Here is a 21,612-nt window from a genome sequence, read left to right as displayed (position 1 = left end):
ATGTGATTAGAATGGTTAGGATTATTAACAAATTAAATATTTTTTGCATGTTGATTATTGTATGTGTTGGACGTGGTTGCTAATTGGAAAATTTGGAGTGTCCTAATTATAAAGGAGACTTTATCAAATGTTATTAAAAAGTTTAAAATATTTAATTGATAAAACTTAAATACGAACTCTTTTATCAGCAATAAGTAGGAGGAATTAAGCACTAATGGTCTAACTTTATTTAATTTCACTTGCTTTAGATGACATGATAGATTACAGAAATAGGGGACGAGCTGATGATGGGCAGGGTGGTCGTAGTAGGGGACGGCCCAGGAAGGTGCGTCGTCATCACACACTCAGCCTACGACCATTGTGCCTACTACCGATCTTGTGGTTGACGTCCAAACACAACTATCATACGGGTTTGATCCTGTCAGGATGATACCAACCCTGGATCTATCCTTAGAGACAGTGGCACACTAGACACCTCCACAACCACAGACCCAAGCATCGCCACAGGCACGGGCATCGCCTAATCCGCAGTCACAAGCGACACAGTCTACAGCTAAAGCCACAAGAGGTGCCTTATCTTCGTAGCCTGTTAAACAGAAGGTAGTGTCGGATGGAAGTGACTTGTATGTTTTACATGTACGGGTTTATTAATAGTATAACATGCATATATAGTGAGAATTGTATGCCTAATGACAGTTGAGACCTTCCGAGATTGGGGTTGGAGAGGATTACTTGGGTTTTCAAGAACCACTATAGGTAGTTCATACCTAAGTTTAGTATGGCTCTAGATAGCGTCTGCGATATTTGGTGATGACTTTTTGGGGTAATTGTTTTTTTTTTTTATTTCAAATTAGAAACTTATTTATCTGATTTACTTGTGTTTGCTATTGCAAGATCACTTTGAGTTCATCCATGCGAAGGAGCAGAAGATGTATAATACTTGGCAGGGGAGAGCCTCCAAGTGCCTCTGGGAGATACTAGTAGACATCCGTAACAAGGGTGCTCCTGCAGACTAGATTCCGGACGATATCCTCGCTCGACTGAATGAGTATTGGAACAAAGGGGAATATTGGGCGATCCGAGCTAAGGCCCAAGCAAGTCGAACATCCAAGAGTGGTGGATCCATGCACACCAAAGAGTCCACCACCAATAAGGCAACCAAGGAAAAGATGGTTCGTTTCATTTAAAGTTTTAATTATTAACTTAATTTGTTTATTTAATTATTAATAAAGTTAAAACTAGGGATACGTACTTTTTTCGTCCCCAAGGTCTGGGGTCGAAATCAAAATCGTCCCCAACCTTTTTTTCTTATTAAAATCATCCTCAACGTTCAAAAATGCTTTAAAATCATCCTTTCCCGAATTTTTGGACCAAAATACCCTCATCATCATCATTCTCCTCTTCATCTTCCTCACCCCACCACCTCCACTACCACCAACATTACCACCACAACCACCATCAACACCAACACCACCACCACCACCAACACAAACACCACCACCAACACCAACCAACACTAACACCAAACAACAGCAACAACACCATACCACCACAACCACCATCAACACCAACACCACCACCACCACCACCACCATCAAACACCACCACCAACACCAACACCAAATAATAGCAACAACACCATACCACCACAACCACCATCAACACCAACACCACCACCACCACCACCACCACCACCATCAAGCCCCTTACCGTAACCCCCCACCCATCACCCCACTCCCTTACCCCCTCACTATAACCCCCCACCCCCTCACCCCACTCCCTCATCCCCTCACCCCCACTATCATCATCAACACCACCCCCACTATCATCATCACACCAGAACCACCACCACTCCCACCTTAAAAAATCATAACTCAGAAAATTAGAACTCAAAAAATCAGAAATCACAAATTTCACTTTGAAGTCAGAATCTAAATTCAGCAACAATAATATTCCAAATTTAAGCCAAATCACAAAAAATTAAATTATAGATATTCCATAACAAATTTCACAAAAAAATTCAGAAATTCTAGATATTCCAGTTCACAGAAGAAGAAGAAGAAGAAGAAGAAGAATGGTGGATCACAGGCAGCACGGCGGCAGTGCGGATCACAGGGCTGCAAAACTACCACCGTTGTTGGGCCATCACCGAACTGTTGCCGCCGTTGAGTGCGCCGTGGCCGTGGTGGTCGCTGGAGGAAGAGAGAGTCAGAGGAGAAAGAGAGCAAGTGAGATCTGAGGAGAGAGAGAGAGAGGGAGCAGAAGAGAGAGAGGGAAAACCCGTGCTCAGCCACCGCTGCCACTGAGATCCACCACTGTCACCGTCGAGCAGAGCCACCCCCCTTTGTCAAAGCTCTCTTTAATGGCTTCCACGATCTCCTTCAAGTCCTTATGCCGCACCACCATCTTCATCTCCATCATCTCCCCATACTTGCTCCTTGTGTCATCCTCCTCCGCTACCGGCGCCGCCTTCTTCCCTGCCATCGGAGGCGGCGGCGTCACCGGATCTCCCACCACCGATGATCCCCTCATGGAAGACCCCCTCACTGACGATCCGAAAGAATGAGGAAGAAGGAAGTTGAAACTTGGAAAGGATGGTCAGGGGCCTGAGAGTTTGGTTAGATCTGAAAGTAGGAGGAAGGCAAAATTTTGGGGGTGAAGGGGGGGAGAGAGACCGAAGAGGCTGGGAGTGGAGTGGGGTGGGGTGGGGTTTTTCTTTTTTTTTTTAATATTATTTTTATTTTTGTTTTAAGGGTAAAATTGTCAAAGTATTATTATTTTTTGTAAAAAAGACGATTTTATAACATTTTGTAACGTTGAGGATGATTTTAATAAGAAAAAAAGGTCAGGAACGATTTTGATTTTGGCCCCAGACCTTGGGGACGAAAAAAGTACTTATCCCTTAAAACTAATATAATGATTTCTTGAAATTGTAAACCCTATGGACAGAAGATTGAGCTAGGTTGTAAACCTCGTCAGAGTGAGGTCTTTCAGAGGACACCCACGAGGAAGGATGACTGTACGAAGTGGGTCGACAAGTGGTCTAAGGACACTTTTGTAAGTACAGCAAACACAGATATATTTTAATAAGTTATATTTGTTTGCTTATTTAACTCGATTTCATCAATATTATTTGATTTCACATTAAATTTGACATTCGGCTAGCCCAGATCTAGGATGAGCATGCAACTAAGATTGCACTAGGGGTCCTGAGCCGCTACCTATATCTGAGGATGAGATTTATATATATGGACACAGATAGTTAGCGACAGCAAGCAAGGAAAGATCTACGACATGGGACGTCAATCCACCATGACTACTCTATAATTCTCCAATGTTGAGTCCATTGCCAACGGAGGTGTGGATATCAAGAGCAGCTTACTACTCAACATGAAGCTATAGCATGACATAGAGTGAGAGTTGCAGCAACATCGGACAAGATATACGGAGCTGGAAGCATGCTACCAGCAAGAGCGGGATGAGTAAAGACATGCTCATCAGAGATATAAGGTGGAGATCAAGACCTCCAGGAGACCGCCGTCCACCAACAGTCCAATCCAAACCAATAGAAGAATACAGCCACGGACATGTACTCCTTCATATGGAAGAAGTTGGAGAGTGGCTCATCCAGCAGTGCACCAGCTATGTCGCGTCTTCCACTGCCTAAAAGTCCTCTTCTGTCATTTGTTCCTTGGTTGTCAATGCCACCAGCACCACAATTGCCGCCAGCACCTCAGGACCACAAGATGGAGTTGTCGACGACGATGGCTTCATCTCAAATGATTATATGTAGTGTATTAATATTTTCAATTTTGATGATATTTTTGTATTTTTCTTGTTTTGATGTATCTTGGTTTCGAATAATCTTGTAAATTTTCTATTTATTTAGTTTTTATCTTGAATAAAACTCTTTTTATTTAATTTGTGTTTGGTTAAAAAATCTTTTATATATGTATGTATATATTATTTACAACATATTATATATATATATATATATATATATATATCATTTACATACTTTTACCAATGGCTTATATTAACTTTCGGTAATGGAAAAGTTTAGGGGCCAGCAATTTTGTTGAATTCTGGCCAACATGTAATAAAAAAAAAAGTGAGTCATTTGATAAAATCTCACACCAATCTCACACCATTAAAATCATCATTGATGACTATTTGATGGCTACAAATTACAAAAATTACTGGTCCCCTAACATTCCTCTTCGGTAATATTGAATTAATATTTTATTATTTTTTCTAACGTTATTATTATTGATCGACGGCTCCGCCATCGATATATTAAAAATAAACATTTTTTTGCGTTTTATTTTATCGATAGCTGTCGACCATAGAAAAATTAATCGGAATTTATCAAAGATAATTTTATCAACGGTCTTTAACCAACGTTATAGCCGCCGATAAAATAGTAATTTTTATTGTAAAAGTGTTGGCCTCAAATACCGACTATAATATTGATAAAAAGTGTTGATGTCCGTTATTTTTCATGCTTGAAAGGCGCTACTTTTCATTAGGTGAGCCAAATAGTCCGGAGCCGGAAGGCCTGAAACTCTAGAACCATCGTGCATGCATGTAAGCATAAAAATAAGAAAATGGTTAGTAATCAAAGAAAATCAGTCAAAAACAGCCATAATTTATCTTATTTAGTATCTATTAATTATTGTGATAATTAATTAATACTAAATAAAATAAATTTTGATTTTTTTTTTTTGATTACCTAGCATTACCCAAAAATAATTACTATAACTAAAGATTCACACTCTAGATTAAGAAAACCATAAATACCTAATGTTAGTGGCCCTATGAAGAACTAACACGTCTTGCAATGTCATATTTTCTTTGCTATATTGCTCAAGTGGCCTATTGGATTGGACTTAAAGGGCTTCTTTTGCTATATGCCATAGCCATCAATAATATGCTTAGAGTATTAGTAGTAGTAGTAGTAGTACCACCACCTCATGAATCCATATGGACCATACAAATTTTACCTTCTTGTGAGAGCAACTACGTCACATTATTAATACAGGAACATATCCCCCCTCATGAATCATGCAGGGTCCTTCAGGGACACAACAATATAATAGCCTTCAATTAAAACCAACGGCTGCATAGATATTTAAGAAAACCACTTATGGTTTCATACTTTCCATTGCATCCACCTTGGATCTTGTTACAGACCAATAAGACAAATAAACACGTTTTTCACTTCCCTATCTTATAAGAAAGTGGATTCTCTCGTTTGAAAATTTCATATGATCTTATTATCATATACTAAATTTTATAATAAATTGAAATAGGTTTTAATTTAGGACTCACAAAAAGACTTAATCAATAAAAAAAATTATATTTAAATAATATCATGTGAAATTTTCGTATAAGAGAATCCATTCTTATTTTAATTTCCCCATTTTGACAATTATTGCAATGACAATGATGTTTTAATTAAAAATTTTAGTTGTGTGAAATTGTGCATAATGTGGTGGAATTTTCAGGAACTAGAGATGCTGCTGCCAGTGAAATAGGCAACAATGTTAATATATAGGTCTTCAAGCTAAGCTTATGATGAGAATCTAATACAGCTATCATCGCCTAAGATATAGTTCACCAAATCATGGATATACCAATCACAATCAACGCCGTTTTAAGTAAATGGTATCTGTTGTGAGTTCTTTTTTTTTGTCCGTTCCCTTTTCTTTCTAAATAATAAAAAAGAAAATACTGAATTTTGAGAAGCATTTGGTCAAATATCAGCATTAATGTCTTAGTTAAATTTAGATCCTCTAAATTTTGAATTTTCACTTTAAAGAATAGAGACTTAATGCAATAAAAGTTGAAGAGACTTAAGGCGACACTACTAATCATATCTATAGAAACACAAATGAATCTTTGATCAAAGTCCTTTTCCTCTGGTGTATGTATAGCCACCAGGAACAACTAACTAACTTGTAGTTGTCAAACTCTAGTGTGGTCGCCAAAATTATCGGTGCTAGAAGTTTATGTTTGACTTAAGAAGATGTTGAAGTCCTAGATCTTCAATCGAGGCAGTCATAGATCCAAAGACCTTACTGTTTTTATTGAACCCAATATGAGCACAGTGTTACTTTCAACATTCATTCTGGTTTCGCTTTTAACTTCAACTTCTGATTTTAAAGATTTACTCGCAAAGCCTGCAAATAAGTAGGAATCTCTACAAGTTTTTCAAGCAAATTTTATACCAACTAGATTCCCCATAAAACTAAATAACTTATAACCAGCACATAAAACTTATAATATAACTAGTATTTTTATTAAAACTAAGTCGATTTTATTCTGACATTATAGATGATGGTATAAAAGATATATAAAATCAAACTATTTTTACAAAAAAATCATAGGAATAAAAGTTTCCGTTGACTAAAAATACTAGAATCTTCGTAGATAAAAAATCAAATAATAAGATTTTTAGTTATTATTTTCATGTGAAAGAGTTTAATTTATTACTAATAATTAATTTTAATATTCGTTATCTAAAATTTGAAACGATTTTAACTTGTATCCTTTTGATTAGGTGTTAAGTCTGTTACACAAATAGAAATAATTAATTTTTATACTTGCTATTTAAAAATAATATTTTTTCTCTCTGTGTATATAAAAATATAATTAGATATTAATATAAAAAATTATATTGATAGTTATCAAATTAACTCAAAATCAATTTCTTTTAAACAATTGAATCTTGATTTTAACTTTTAATCATAATATTAATATTCTCTCCAAATTATATTTAATAAATATTTAAAAAAAGAGGAATGAAAATATAGATTAGAAAGATAAGAATTGAAAATTTAAAATTAAATAAAAAACTAAAAAACTTATGTATATAATAATAATAATATTTTTTATTTGAATTATATTATTTTGTTAATTTTATTTTTTTTGTAGAACAAAAAGATAGAAAAAAATAGAAAATGAGAGAAAAGAGAGAGAAAGATAAAGATGAAAACTGAAAGAGAAGGTTTGTTAATTTTGAAAGAAAAAATTTTATTTTAATTATAATAAAATAATATCGGGTGACATATTTTGATTTGTCAAATTATTAATATAAAATATATATTATAAATTATATATAGAGTATTAGAGTGGAATAGTAGAGAGAAACAAAAAAAGAGAGAGAGATAGATGAAAGAATTTAGGAAGAGAGTTTATTAATTTTGGAAGGAAATCTTTTCTCTCAATTTTAATAAGAGAATGTCATGTAACAGATTTGATTATTAAATTAGATAATAATATATAAATATATAATAAATTATATATAGAGTGAGAATGGTAGAAGGAAATAATAAAAGGGAGAGAGATAGATGAAAGAATTTAGGAAGGGAGGTTATTAATTTTGGAAGAAAATATTTTCTCTCAATTGTAATAAGAATATCATGTGACACATTTTGTTATTAAATTAGATAGTAATATATAATATAATATAATATAGTTATATTTCAATTTTAATATTTTAATTTTAATTTTAATATAATTAAAGAATGTCTGTTGCACATTTTGATTGTCAAATTTGTAATTAATCATTGATAATGAGATATAAAAGAAATAGAGTGGTCGAAAAAATGAGAGGGGCAGATAAAGGGAGAAGGAGGAGGGGAGAACTCTTTAATTTTAGAAAAAAATATTTGATTTTAATTGAAATGAGGGAGTGACATGTGTCATATTTTGTGTAACACCCTACCATACAGAGTCTTATGCTTAAGTCATAATTCCGAGATGGCAAGGCATTACGACCTCTAGAATTAAAATTTAGTACATATAATAGTGTGAATAAGGATTATAACTAGGAGCCTTTGAAGAAAAAAGGGTAAACAAAAAAAAATCGCAACTCGAAAGCGCAACACTCCGATCGATAACGCAACGAGCAAAGGATAAGCTAACGCGAGATTATATATATATATATATATATATAATAGAATAATATATAAATATATACATATAATAGAATAATGAAATTCCAAAGGAAACCAAAGGGACACAAAACAGAGAACCTAGTCTCCAAAATTCCCTCTAAGAGGAGTCATCACAGTTTGTATTATTTAATGGAGATAAAAGTATCTAAAAGAAATCATAAGATCAAAACAGAGTCCCAAGAACAAGGATCTTCGCTAATCCAGAAGTCTCCAGCATGCCTCAACGAGAAGCCTCGCGTCCTGCATCTGAAAACCACAAAATCCGCATGGGTGAGAACCAGAGGTCCCTGAAGAACTGAAGATTGATGGTTTAGAAGTTATAGTAAACTCTCGTTGCAAGTATAGTTACTAAACCAAGCAATCAACCTTTCTTACAAAAGTTTTGGTTGTCACAAATAACAAACCCCTTTAAAATTGATAACCGAGTATTTAAACCTCGGGTCGTCTTCTCAAGGAATTGCAGGGAGGTATGTTCTTATTATTGGTTATGCAAAGGTATGTTTTGGGATTTTGGATTAAGGTAAAAAGTTAGTTGAATGACAAGTAAAATAAAATAATAATAACTGTAAAATAAATTCTTGGCAAAATATGAGAACTGGAAGTCCTGTCTTAGTTATCCTTATTGATTGTGATGAGAGTTGGATTTTTCTCCCACTTTGTTAACCTCTAACTATGAAGGTAAGTTAAGTGGATGAATTAATTTCGATTCCTCAAGTCCCAGTCTTTTCTTAGAAAAAGTTAGAGTTATTGGAACTCGAATTAATTCTTGAAGAATTCCAATTTTCAATCAACAATGAGTTTGATAACTCGATAGTCACCAATTAATCAACCAAAGCCAAAAGGGGAGAAATTCTATTTGAATGAAAATAATTTGGATAAATGGAGAACATTAATAAATTAAAGAAAGCAATCATAAGTCTGAAATACCTCAAATTATATTAAATAAAATATTCAAATTTAACATGGAAAAGGTTCATAAGCCAATTTGGCAACATTTGTAGATACGAATAAAAGCATTAAAGTAAAAGTAAAATAGAAACATAAATAAAAGTAAATATTAAACCTAGAATGAAGAAACGAAGAAATCCTAATCCTAATCCAAAATCCTAAGAGAGAGGAGAGAACCTCTCTCTCTCTAAAAACTACATCTAAAACTAAAATTATGAATTATGAGAGCATGATTATGAATGGATGCATTCCCCCACTTTATAGCCTCTAATATGTGTTTTCTGGGCCGCAAACTGGGTCGGAAACAGCCCAGAAATCGCTAGAGGAGAAATCTGCCACGCTGGTTTTTCGTCACTGCGACTCGTCCGCGTGGATCACGCGTTTGTGTCGCCTAGCGTCAGGGCAACAATAGCATATTATATATCAAATCGAAGCCCCAGACGTTAGCTTTCCAACGCAAATAGAACAGCATCGTTTGGATCTCTGTAGCTAAAGTTACAGCCGTTTGAATGCGAGAGGGTCAGGCTGACAGCTTTGCAGTTCCTTCAATTTCTTGTATTCCTTCTACTTTTGCATGCTTCCTTTCCATCCTCTGAGCCATTCCTGCCCTGTAATCTCTGAAAGCACTTAAAACACATATCAAGGCATCTAATGGTAATAAGAGAGGATTAATATTAGCAAAGATAAGTCCAAAGAAACATGTTTTCAATTAAAGCACATAATTAGGAAGGCAAAATGTAAAACCATGCAAATAGTATGAATAAGTGGGTAAAGAGTAGATAAAAACCACTCAATTGAGCACAAGATAAACCATAAAATAGTGGTTTATCAGTCCCCAGCATAGTAACAGCTTCCACATATATAATACATAATAATAGAGGAAAGCCGAAGGCAATCCTAGAACTTCCTCCAGATAATATCAAAGCTTATAAACAAGCTAAACCATAAGTGGCAACTGACTAAAGATCCTTCAGTCTAACTAGGGCTGGAAGTGAGCCGAGCTAGACCAAGCTCAAGCTCGGCTCACGAAAATTGAGCTTGGCTCACGGCTCGGCTCATTAACAATCGAGCTTATTTCTTAAGCTCAAGCTCGGCTCACCAAAAGCTCACGAGCTGGCTCGAGCTCACGAGCTTGCTCAAATAAGAGAAACATAGATTCATAATCTATAATTTTATATTAATAAGTTATAACTTATATATTTTTAAAAATATTTGAAAAGATCAATTTTATATATTGTTTATCTATCAATAAATTATAAATTTTTTATTTATGTCCTATATTAAAATTATATGTAAAAATAAATATAAATATTAAATAATTAAGATTGTTATAATATATATATATATAATCGAGCCAGCTCACGAGCTAATGAGCTGAGCTTATCCAAGCTCAAGCTCGGCTCATTTAATTTATGAGCTCAATTTCAGGCTCACGCTTGGCTTTCCAGCTCACGAGCTTAGCTTATCGAGCTGTTAACGAGTCGAGCTCGAGCTGGCTCATGAGCTGGCTTGACTCACTTCCAGCCCTAAGTCTAACTAATACTTCCCTTTCCAATTCCTTCAGACCTCCCAACCACCAGCAGGAGTATAATATAGCAAACACAGTTATATCAGACAAGAGATTTACAAATAGGAACAGATAAGGCATTTAGACAATTAGCAAGAAATATGCAATCAAATAGGCAATCTCAAACAATTCATATAGTATGCATATGATGAATGCCTGTCCCTAGTGGCTGATGATATCATCTATCGGTTATAGAGCCAACCCGACAAGTCCTGGTAGCTAACCATTGGACTGTCCCTCTGTCGCGCATCCCCAACTCAAGTTATACTCATCATAAACTTGATCATAATCATGATCTATATCCATCACCCTCACTGGTGAATATTTACGGGGGCGAGCTCATCCGGGGCTTTCACAGTGCCCGGCCACACTTACGACATAGGGTCAAAAGAGCTTCGAGTCTCAACCTGAAGCACGTGGTGGCTAGCCACTGCTTCCTCCTAGGGAAACCCTCATCTCCGATGGTGGGAGTGCAAACATTCACAGTTCATTCAACAACATATATGCATTTATACTTAGCCATAATCATGGCTTCGCTGTAGCACGGCAATAATCCAGCCATCCGGCTCACGGTTAAATCCATAACCAGCCAATTCATTAGCAATTACGGCCCTTCGGACCATGGCATAACGAGCACTTCCACCGCCATCCTCCGCATCTCACATAATCATCTTTGATCCTCATTGATCATTCATTTTTCCCTTGCTTCATTCGCAAGTTACCACCTTCACTAGCTCCTTATCTCATTGTTAGGCATATTATAATGATTTAAGAAATAAGTGGTGAGATCGGAGGCTAAGAAATATGAAATTTGGCTTTTAAAACTCAAAAATCAACTTTGGGATGAAAACAGGGCCACACGTACGCGCACTCCACGCGCACGCGTGGATGGCCACAAAACTCATCGACGCACAAGCGTCATACGCGCGGACGCGCGGGTTGAAAAATAGCCAAACGACGCGCAAGCGTCAACCATGCATACGCGTGGGTGCTCTTGCGCCCCAGGCACAAAATTGGCACAATTCTGACACAACTCTCGGAAAAATAGCTGGGCATTTGGTGCAGCGCATCGACGCGCCCACGCACATCACGTGCACGCGTGGATGGTGCTTTCTTGAAGAACGGCACGTACGCGCCAAGTGCGCCTACGCGCGGAGGGTCATTCTGCTAAAAATTTTCTAAGTTAAAAGCTGCAGAATTTACAACTTCAACCCCCAATCTTCCGACGGACATAACTTTCTCATTTTAAATCGTTTTTCACCCATTCTTCGAACGGCATGGACATCCCGGATCCAATTTCATTTCTAAACAGATTTGGCACAAATCAGAGATCCGTACTTCAAGTTATGTCCCATCAAAATATGCTCAAAAACCATATTTTCATACAAAACCACAAGGTGCCATTTTCAAAATCAACCAAAACATGACAATTTCAACCCTTTTTGAAATCAATCAAAATGTACCAAAATCAACCTCAAGCCATCCTCAACTCACACATTGATACTTTACCAAAATTCCTAAAATCACCATCTAACCATTTTAACACTTCTCAATCAAATGGCTAAAGGACAAACACAATATCATGTCATACATCCTTCCTCATCCCAATTTCCCTTAATACCATTTCCAATCAACCGTCATTATACATAATCATTATCATACCCACCATCAACATGATACCACCCACCAATTCAACCTCAATCATTCATCAAGCATATAACACAACATACAATTCTCATATATCACACAATCAAGGCATCAATATTCATAATCACATATATGATCACATCATATATCTCAACCATTCAATAACATCATCAATTCAATGCCTATCTTAGGGCCTCTAGCCTAAGTATTTCCTACCACATTACATATTTGATACAAGAAACCGAGACCATACCTTAGCCGATTTCCCAAGCTCAACCGGAGCACTTCCAAATCACTTTTCCTCAAGCTCTCAAGGTCTCAACACCTCCAAGAACAGATTTTATCACACAAAACTCCCATTTCAAGCTTTCCAAAGTCACCAATCAAGCTCCAATATTCACATATACACAACCTAAGCCACAATCATCATACCTATACACAACATCTCAACACCCAATCATCGTAGAACAACAATTTACACTAGGGTTGAGAATCTTACCACACCCAAGGCCCAAGAAGACAAGATTAACCTTTTCCTTCAAGAGAGTTGGGTCCTATAACATCAAAGAGTCCAAAATCTCAACATTTCACCCATGAAACTCGAAAACAAGGGCTAAAAATTCGAAGAGCAAAACGTGGCTTACCTCAAGATTGATTGTATGAGTTTTGTAGAGCTCTCCGCGGTGAACACGTGGCCATAAATGGTGCGGCAATCGGAGCTCTAGATCAAAAGTTATGGTGGTTTGAAGATCAAATGAGAGAAAGAACTTGAGAGAGTGTTCTTCCCTTCATGGCCTCCATTTTCAGCGTGTGAGTGTCTCAAGTGAGAAGAGAGAGTGCTGAAAACTAGGGTTTTGGTTTAGTTTAGTTGGCCTAAGGGCCCACTTTGGGTCCGGTTGGCCCGGTTTGGCCCGTTCGGTCCAATCTTAGTCCGATTTCTATAAAATTGGTACCGAAATTCTTGTCTCACTCTCCTCTATCACATTAGGCCATAAAAATAACATTTTTGGCTTTCTAAAATAAATTCTCATTTATGGGTTAATTAACCGTTAATTAACTGGGTCTTACATTCTACCCACCTAATTGGGAATTTTGCCCACAAAATTCAAATTCAATTACCTGAGAATAAGTGCGGATAATCCGTTCGCATCTCCGACTAAAGTTTCCAAGTGTGTTTCTCAACACCGCCTCGACTCCAAGCCACTTTGACTAATGAAACCTCTTTTCTACGCAACCATTTGATACTAGTATCATCAATTCTGACTAGAGCCACTGGAAGTGTCTAATCTTCTCTTAACTGAACCGATTCAGGTTCTAACACATGGCTAGCATCAGGAGTGTACTTCCGAAACTACGACACGTGAAACACATCGTGCAGGTTCGAAAGATGAGGTAGTAGAGCCATCCGATATGCCACCGGTCCAACCCTTTCCAGGATCTGAAATGGACCAATGTATCGAGAATTCAACTTATTCGCTTTAATCGCCCTACCTACTCCTGTGGTTGGAGTAACCTTCAGGAAAACATGATCTCCTTCTTCAAATTCCAAGGGCTTCCGCCTCTGATCGGCGTAACTCTTCTGGCGACTCTGCGCCGTAAGCATCCTATCTCGGATTTTCTTGACTTGTTCAATGGTCTCAGCTATCATCTCCGGCCCCAACAAGCCTTTCTCTCCAGCTTCATACCAACATAGCGGAGATTGACATTTTCTCCCATACAATGCCTCATAGGGAGCCATTCCGATACTCGTATGGTAACTATTATTGTATGCAAACTCCACTAACGGCATATACCGATCCCAACTTGCCGGTTGGTCCAAAACACAAGCTCTCAACATATCCTCTAGTGTTTGGATCGTTCTCTCGGATTGACCATCTATTTGAGGATGGTAAGCTGTACTCAAGCTTAATCGGGTTCCAAAAGCTTTCTAAAATGCACCCCAGAACCTCGAAGTGAAACGAGGATCTCTATCAGAGATTATAGTAGCAGGTACACCATGAAGTCTCACAATTTCCTTTATGTATAATCGTGCTAGCTCCTCAAGGGTATAAGTCATCCGAATGGGCAAAAATTGAGCTGACTTCGTCAGTCGGTCCACAATCACCCAGATAGCATCAAAACCAGTCCTAGTCTTTGGCAATCCTGACACAAAGTCCATTGCAATACTTTCCCACTTCCATTGCGGAACCTCTAAAGGTTGCAACATCCCGGAAGGTCTTTGATGTTCAATCTTCACCTTTTGACAAGTTAAGCATTTTGAAACATATTCCACCACATCATTCTTCATACCTGGCCACCAAAACATCGCCTTTAAATCATGGTACATCTTAGTACTTCCCGGGTGAATGGAGAATCCGCTTTTGTGTGCCTCCTTTAAGATATCTTGCCTCAAAGTGCCAACATCCAACACAATGATTCTACCCTTGAATCTCCATAACCCATCTTTTTCTTCTGACACTCTCCACTATTTTCCTTGCTCGATAGCCGGTAACACCTTCCATAATGCTTCATCATTTTCATGAGCCTTTAAGAGTTCGGACTTAAAGTCACTTGAGATTTCTAATCGGCTCAAACACAAAGTTCTAGATACTTCTTGAGCACCAATTTTTAAACTCTCAAATCCTTTGAGAAACTTCTCCTCTTGAAGCATCATCCAAGCAGCATATAATGACTTCTGACTTAACGCATCCGCCACTACATTCTCCTTTTCCGGATGGTAATTCAACTTAAAATCGTAGTCCTTCAATAATTCCATCCACCTTCTCTGCCTCATATTAAGCTCTTTCTGATCAAAGAGATATTTCAAGCTCTTGTGATCGGAGAAGACTTGGAACTTAACCCCATAGAGATAATGCCTCCACACCTTCAAGGCAAACACGACCACAGCGAGTTCCAAATCGTACGTAGAGTAACTAACTTCATGAGGTCTCAACTGTCATGAGGCATACGCCACCACATTATGATGCTGCATCAGCACGCATCCTAGACCCTTTAGTGAGGCATCACAGTACACCTCAAACGATTCGTTCGGCTCAGGTAACACTAACACAGATGCAGTGGTCAACTTTTTCTTCAATGCCTGAAAGCTCTCCTCGCACTCAGGAGTCCAAACAAATGGTGTGTCTTTGCGGGTTAACCTTGTCAACGGCAAGGCTAATTGCGAAAAGCCTTTGATGAATCTTCGGTAATAGCCAGCTAAGCCCAGAAAACTCCTTATCTCAGTTACTGTGGTTGGTTGCTTCCAATCCATCACAGCCTCCACCTTAGCTGGATCTACGGCTATCCCCTTCTTACCCACCACGTAACCCAAAAACTTTACCTTATCCTTTCAAAACTCACACTTAGACAGTTTCGCATAGAGTTTCTTCTCCTTTAGAATTTGCAACACGGTCCTCAAGTGTTCCGCATGCTCTTCTTCAGTCTTGGAGTAAATCAGTATGTCGTCAATGAAGACAACAACGAATTTATCCAGAAACAGACAGAACACTCTATTCATGTAATCCATGAATACTGCAGGAGCATTCGTCAACCCAAAAGACATTACAGTGTACTCGTAATGACCATAACGAGTCCTGAAAGTGGTCTTAGGGATATCCTCACCCCTCACCCTTATCTGGTGATAACCGGATCACAAATCGATCTTGGAGAAAACCCCAGCTCCTTGTAACTGATCCATGAGATCATCAATCCTCGGCAACAGGTACTTATTCTTTATCGTGACCTTGTTCAGCTGCCTGTAATCCACACAGAGCTGCATACTCCCGTCCTTCTTCTTTACCAGTAACACTGGAGCACCTGATGAGTGGATAATTTATACGCTTTTTGACATTGTTTTTAGTATGTTTTTAGTAGAATCTAGTTACTTTTAGGGATGTTTTCATTAGTTTTTATGTTAAATTCACAATTCTGGACTTTACTATAAGTTTGTGTGTTTTTCTGTGATTTCAGGTATTTTCTGGCTGAAATTGAGGGACTTGAGCAAAAATCTGATTCAGAGGTTGAAGAAGGACTGCTGATGTTGTTGGATTCTGACCTCCCTACACTCAAAGTGGATTTTCTGGAGCTACAGAACTCGAAATGGCGCGCTTCCAATTGCGTTGGAAAGTAGACATCCAGGGCTTTCCAGCAATATATAATAGTCCATACTTTGGCCAAGAATAGACGATGTAAACTGGCATTCAACACCAGCTTTCTACCCAAATCTGGCGTCCAGCGCCAGAAAAGGAGCCAAAACCAGAGTTGAACGCCCAAACTGGCACAAAAGCTGGCGTTCAACTCCAAGAAGGACCTCTACACGTGCAACACTCAGGCTCAGCCCAAACACACACCAAGTGGGCCCATGAAGTGGATTTATACATCAATTACTTACTCATGTAAACCCTAGTAGCTAGTTTATTATAAATAGGACCTTTTACTATTGTATTAGGCATCTTTTGATCATCTTAGGATCTTAGGATCATCTTTGAATGCATTGTTCTTAGACTTTAGGGGCTGACCATCTCGGCCATGCCTGGACCTTCACTTATGTATTTTCAACGGTAGAGTTTCTACACTCCATAGATTAAGGTGTGGAGCTCTGCTGTTCCTCAAAGATTAATGCAAGTACTACTGTTTTCTATTCAATTCATCTTATTTCGCTTGTAAGATATCCATTCGCACCCAAGAACGTGATGAAGGTGATGATTATGTGTGACGCTCATCACCATCTCCCCTATGAACACGTGCCTGACAAACACTTCCGTTTTACATGAAATAAGCTAGAATGAATATCTCTTAGATCTCTTAACCAGAATCTTCGTGGTGTAAGCTAGAATGATGGCGGCATTCAAGAGAATCCGGAAAGTCTAAACCTTGTCTGTGGTATTCCGAGTAGGATTCGATGAATGAATGACTGTGACGAGCTCCAAACTCGCGATTGCAGGGCGTTAGTGACAGACGCAAAAGGATAGTAAATCCTATTCCAGCATGATCGAGAACCGACAGATGAATAGCCGTGCCGTGACAGGGTGCGTGAGCATATTATTCACTGAGAGGATAAGATGAAGCCATTGACAAGGGTGATGCCTCCAGACGATTAGCCGTGCCGTGACAGGGCATTGGATCATTTTCCCGAGAGATGACCGAAAGTAGCCATTGACAGTGGTGATGTATCACATAAAGCCAGCCATGGAAAGGAGTAAGACTAATTGGATGAAGATAGCAGGAAAGCAGAGGTTCAGAGGAACGAAAAGCATCTCCATTCGCTTATCTGAAATTCCTACCAATGAATTACATAAGTATCTCTATCCCTATTTTATTATATAATATTCGAAAACACCATTATCACTTTATATCTGCCTGACTGAGATTTACAAGGTGACCATAGCTTGCTTCATACCAACAATCTCCGTGGGATTCGACCCTTACTCACGTAAGGTATTACTTGGACGACCCAGTGCACTTGCTGGTTAGTTGTATCGAAGTTGTGAACCATGGTATTGGCACCATATTCTTGGCGCCATTGCCAGGGAAAGAAAGAGCCATGAATTTTACATAATTAAAGTGTAATCACGATTACGCGTACCAAGTTGCTCACGTTGCCAGGGATTGTTCGAGCCTGGACATCACAATTTCGTGCACCAAGTTTTTGGCGCCATTGCCGGGGAAAGAAAGAGCCATGAATTTTACATAATTAAAGTGTAATCACGATTACGCGTACCAAGTTGCTCACGTTGCCAGGGATTGTTCGAGCCTGGACATCACAATTTCGTGCACCAAGTTTTTGGCACCGTTGCCGGGGATTGTTTGAGTTTGGACAACTAACGGTTCATCTTGTTGCTCAGATTAGGTAATTTTCTTTTTATTTTATTTTCAAAAATTTTTCAAAAATATTTCTAAAATTTTCTCATCTGTTTTCGAAAATAATATAAAAATGTTTTCAAAAATTTTATTCAAAATTTTTAAGAATGAATTCTAGTGTTTCATGAAGCATGTTGAAGCCTGGCTGGCTGTAAAGCCATGTCTAATTCCTTTGGGAATGAGTATGTTAGGCGTGTCATGTCTGAATTACATGCTGAAGCTTGGCTGGCCATTGGCCATGTCTAGTATTTTGGACCGGAGCTTTCATTGAAAGCTTGGCTGGCTAGTGAGCTATGTCTAATTCCTGGACTGAAGCTTTAGACTAAGAATGCAAGATTCCTGGAATTCATGTTAAAAATTTTGGAATCCTTATTTTTTTCTTTTTCATATAATTTTCGAAAAATATAAATAAAAATCCAAAAAAATTAGAAAATCATAAAAATCAAAAATATTTTTATGTTTCTTGTTTGAGTCTTGAGTTATATCATAAGTTTGGTGTCAATTGCATATGCATCTTGCATATTTCGAAAATTCATGCATTCATAGTGTTCTTCATGATCTTCAAGTTGTTCTTGGTAAGTCTTCTTGTTTGATCTTGATGTTTTCTTGTTTTGCATCTTTAGTTGTTTTTCATGTGCATTTTTCGTTTGTTAGAGTCTAAACATGAAAGATTTCTAAGTTTGGTGTCTTACATGTTTTCTTTGCATTAAAAATTTTTCAAAAATGTGTTCTTGATGTTCATCATGATCTTCATAATGTTCTTGGTGTTCATCTTGATATTCATAGCATTATTGCATGCATTCATTGTTTTGATCTAAAAATTTCATGCATTGCATAATTTTCATGTTTTTCATAAAAATCTCAAAAATCAAAAAAATATCTTTCCCTTTTTCTCTCATCAAATTCGAAAATTTGAGTTGACTTTTTCAAAAATTTTTAAAATCAAGTTGTTGCTTATGAGTCAAATCAAATTTTCAATTTGAAAATCTTATCTTTTTCAAAATCTTTTTCAAAAATCAAATATTTTTCAAAATTTTTAGTTATTTTCGAAAATTCTAAAAATATTTTTCAAAAATCTTTTTCTTAGTTTTATACCAAATTTTCGAAAATAACAATAACAATTAATGTTTTGATTCAAAAATTTCAAGTTTGTTACTTGCTTGTTAAGAAAGATTCAAACTTTAAGTTCTAGAATCATATCTTGTGATTTCTTGTGAATCAAGTCATTAATTGTGATTTTAAAAATCAAATCTTTTTCAAAACTAATTTCAATAATATCTTTTCAAAATATCTTTTCTAACTTCCTAACTTCTTATCTTTTCAAAATTTGTTTCAACTAACTAACTAACTTTTTGTTTGTTTCTTAACTTTTTCAAAACTACCTAACTAACTCTCTCACTCTAATTTTCGAAAATATCTTCCCTCTTTTTCAAAAATTTCTTTTTAATTAACTAATTATTCTTATTTTTATTTTTAATTTTAAAAATTTTTCGAAAAAAATACTAACAATTTTCAAAAACCATTTTTCGAAAATCACTAACTCTTTTTCAAAATAATTTTCAAAAATTATCCCTCCCCCATCTTATTCTATTTATTCATTCATATCCTAACATCTCATCTCACATCTCTGCCATCCTCACAGTTGTGTTTCTTCCATTATATTACATTCTTTATCTCCCCCTCTTCTTCTACTTACACAGGGATCCCTATACTGTGGTATAAAGGATCTTTATTATTATTATTATTTTTCTGTGCCTTCTTCTTTGTCATATGAGCAGGAGCAAGGATAAGAACATTCTTGTGGAAGCAGATCCAGAACCTGAAAGGACTCTAAAGAAAAAATTAAGAGAAGCTAAATTACAACAATCCAGAGAAAACCTTTCAGAAATTTTCGAACAGGAAGAGGAGATGGCAGCCGAAAATAATAATAATGTAAGGAAGATGCTTGGTGACTTTACTGCACCTAATTCCAATTTACATGGAAGAAGCATCTCCATTCCTGCCATTGGAGCAAACAACTTTGAGCTGAAACCTCAATTAGTTTCTCTGATGCAGCAGAACTGCAAGTTTCATGGACTTCCATCTGAAGATCCTTTTCAGTTCTTAACTGAATTCTTGCAGATATGTGATACTGTTAAGACTAACGGAGTAGATCCTGAAGTCTACAAGCTCATGCTTTTCCCTTTTGCTGTAAGAGACAGAGCTAGATTATGGTTGGATTCTCAACCCAAAAACAGCCTGAACTCTTGGGATAAGCTGGTCACGGCTTTCTTAGCCAAGTACTTTCCTCCTCAAAAGCTGAGCAAGCTTAGAGCTGATGTTCAAACCTTCAGACAGAAAGAAGGTGAATCCCTCTATGAAGCTTGGGAAAGATACAAACAGTTGACCAAAAAGTGTCCTTCTGACATGCTTTCAGAATGGACCATCCTGGATATATTCTATGATGGTTTATCTGAGCTATCAAAGATGTCACTAGACACTTCTGCAGGTGGATCCATTGACCTAAAGAAAACACCTGCAGAAGCTCAAGAACTCATTGACATGGTTGCTAATAACCAGTTCATGTACACTTCTGAAAGGAATCCTGTGAGTAATGGGACGCCTATGAAGAAGGGAGTTCTTGAGGTTGATACTCTGAATGCCATATTGGCTCAGAATAAAATATTGACTCAGCAAGTCAATATGATCTCTCAGAGTCTGCATGGAATGCAAGCTGCATCCAACAGTACTCAAGAGGCATCTTCTGAAGAAGAAGCTTATGATCCTGAGAACCCTGCAATAGCAGAGGTAAATTACTTAGGTGAACCTTATGGAAACACCTATAACTCAACATGGAGAAATCATCCAAATTTCTCATGGAAGGATCAAAAGCCCCAACAAGGCTTTAATAATGGTGGAAGAAACAGGTTTAGCAATAGCAAGCCTTTTCCATTATCAACTCAGCAACAGACAGAGAACTCTGAACAAAATGCTTCTAATTTAGCAAATCTAGTCTCCGATCTATCTAAGGCCACTGTAAGTTTCATGAATGAAACAAGGTCTTCCATTAGAAATCTGGAAGCACAAGTGGGCCAGCTGAGTAAAAGGATCACTGAAATCCCTCCTAGTACTCTCCCAAGCAATACAGAAGAGAACCCAAAAGGAGAGTGCAAGGCCATTGACATAAGCACCATTGCCGAACCTGTAAGGGAAGGAGAGGACGTGAATCCCAAGGAGGAAGACCTCCTGGGACGTCCAGTGATCAATAAGGAGCTTCCCTCTGAGGAATCAAAGGACTCTGAGGCTCATCTAGAGACCATAGAGATTCCATTGAACCTCCTTATGCCCTTCATGAGCTCTGATGAGTATTCCTCCTCTGAAGAGAATGAGGATGTTACTGAAGAGCAAACTGCCAAGTTTCTTGGTGCAATCATGAAGCTGAATGCCAAATTATTTGGCATTGATACTTGGAAAGTTGAACCTCCCTTGTTCATCAATGAACTAAGTGATCTGGATCAACTGACATTGCCTCAGAAGAGACAGGATTCTGGAAAGTTCATAATACCCTGCACCATAGGCACCATGATCTTTACGGCTCTGTGTGACCTTGGTTCAGGAATAAACCTCATGCCCCTCTCTGTAATAGAAAAACTGGGAATCTATGGGGTGCAA

The 21,612-nt window shown here is 37.5% G+C and overlaps 1 non-coding gene across 1 annotated transcript; it reads right to left on the bottom strand.

The window, feature by feature from the left end:
* Positions 1-20,265: 20,265 nt before the first annotated feature.
* Positions 20,266-20,373, bottom strand: LOC148544533 (small nucleolar RNA R71). Its single transcript, XR_015900695.1, has one exon. It is a non-coding gene; the product is annotated as a small nucleolar RNA R71 (small nucleolar RNA).
* Positions 20,374-21,612: the final 1,239 nt, after the last annotated feature.

The sequence above is a fragment of the Arachis ipaensis genome, chromosome B9 (genome assembly GCF_059453495.1).
Source record: "Arachis ipaensis isolate K30076 ecotype BB chromosome B9, ASM5945349v1, whole genome shotgun sequence".
Taxonomy (NCBI): Eukaryota; Viridiplantae; Streptophyta; class Magnoliopsida; order Fabales; family Fabaceae; genus Arachis; species Arachis ipaensis.
This window is presented reverse-complemented; position numbering and strand designations above follow the sequence as displayed.